General features: G+C 35.3%; 1 protein-coding gene across 1 annotated transcript in view; it reads right to left on the bottom strand.

Annotated features, from left to right (window-relative positions):
- Positions 1–2,153, bottom strand: part of LOC105809697 (chromosome unknown open reading frame, human C8orf87) — a 157,482-nt gene that overhangs the window by 42,696 nt on the left and 112,633 nt on the right.

Here is a 2,153-nt window from a genome sequence, read left to right as displayed (position 1 = left end):
TTTTTTTTTTTTTCAGTGCTTTGTAGTTGTCACAAAACTATATAAATAATAGAGAGATTTTAAAAAGCAAATTTATGTGGTATAATAATCTGGGGTGTGTTGTTTTTAAAAAATAATATTGTTGCTTTGACAGCATTTTAATGCTGTTTTTGCTCCACCAACTTTATTTACAATAGATTCGACTTTGCACACTGATATTTGTCAAAATCAAACCCTGAATCAGAACCTGGGTTTATCCAGGTTCCTCCAAAACTATACTAGACACATTCCTCATTAGGCATCTGTTTATTCCAAAACACACACATACACAGGGGGTAGAATTAGATAACACTTTTTTGGCTTCCTAAATGGGTTAGACTTAGTAAATATGGTACTCGCTTTTCAACTGATTCTGCCATCTGTCAGCAAACTTATTGCTTTTAGCAGGGGTTTTTCTTGTGATAATTTACAAGTTGTTTTTCTCCCTTTGTTCTTTTCATGAAGATACATGTCCTTAAAATTTAAGGGGGAAATAACACATAAAATAAATTCATGCACAAAACAGAAACAGCAAAGACCAAATGGCTGCTGGAGAGTTAAAAGGCTCATGAAATGTAACCACAGAAGATTTTTTTTGCTTATGGGGAGGGAAGGAGAGTGAGTCTCAACATTCTGCAGGTGACTTCTCAGTCCCAGCTCCAGCTGGGAGGCATCTGTACAAGAGAAACAGCACACAGTGGAAGGAATTCATTTCCTAGGAAAAGATGCAAAACAGGGAACCCCAGGGACAGGGGCGTCTCCAATAAAGCCATCTAGTGCTTGGTTCTGCCCTTCTGCCTTGATCATAACAGCTTACTTTTGCACAGTGCTTGCTCTATACTAGTAGGGTTTATTGTATTTTGTGTCTGCCACTTCCTAACTGAATGCCCCTCGGCAAGTCACTGTAGCCTCTCTAAGCCTCAGTGTTCCTGAGAAACAATTCTAATAACATAGTATGTTTAGCATGGTGCCTGGCATTTACGATGTGTTTAAAATTATTGGTAGCTAGGTTTTATACATACTCTTCTAAAGAGAGTGAGCTTCTGCATAGAAGGACTACAACTCATTCACTTTTAAAAGTCTAGTGCCTTTCCCAGTGTCCAGACCATGACAGATAATAAATGTAGAATGGATGGATGGATGGATGAAAAGAAAGAAAGATGAATATATAAGTTATCACATTATTTTTATTTCATTCTCAAAGCAACCATTTGATTAAATATTATTTTCCACATTTTGCAGATGAGAAAATTGAGGTCCTGAAAGGTTTTGTGACTTGCCCAAGCTTACATCACTAGTAAGTGAATTGAGACTCAAACCCAAGTCTAGTCGTTACTCTTGTTACTAAAGAGAAGCTCCTTCAATGTTACCAAAAAGTTCACATTTAATCTATTTTTCTGGGTTATATATACACTTTTAACCAATTACCTATGTGTTAATACTTTGATATCTCACAAAATAATTTAGCTTTCAACTCTATGGTTTGAGGAATGCAGATTTATGTTTCAGATGGCAGGAAGAAAAATGGGGATATTTTCAGAACCAGGTATTTTCTCCATTTAGTGACTCCAAACTTAAAATCTAGTTAGAGAAACTAAAATATCCTCACGGTTATATTCTTTTAAGAAATCCACAAGTATAATTGTTACTATTTATTGACTGCCACAGAATTATACATGTTTTATTTCTATTCCTTACAATAACTTTAAAGATTAGAAATTAATACTCACATTTTATGGGTGAGTAAACAAATTCAAAGAGGCTAAGTAATTTACTCAAAGTCTGCCTAAGAAACACTAAAGCTGAACTTAATCTGAATTTTAGGGATGCTTTCCTCTATGCCAGTGCTTTCAAATTTTAATGTACATACATCTGCTAAAAATGCAGATTTTGATTGTGTGTGTCTGATGTGGGACCAAAGATTCTGCATTTCCAACAAGCATCTAGGTGATGTTCACACTGCTACCCCATGGACCACATTTTGAGTAACTAAGCTTTTTTCCACCTTATCTTCCCAAATTCAGAGATGCAGACATTCAACTTTGTTTCTTAATAATATCATGGCCATATTTCTGCATATAAAAATAATGTTTTGCTTTCTTCTACCCTGTGTGGATAACTTACCATAATGGTCC

Source organism: Propithecus coquereli, unplaced genomic scaffold (assembly GCF_000956105.1).
Source record: "Propithecus coquereli isolate 6110/MARCELLA unplaced genomic scaffold, Pcoq_1.0 Scaffold2, whole genome shotgun sequence".
NCBI lineage: Eukaryota > Metazoa > Chordata > Mammalia > Primates > Indriidae > Propithecus > Propithecus coquereli.
This window is presented reverse-complemented; position numbering and strand designations above follow the sequence as displayed.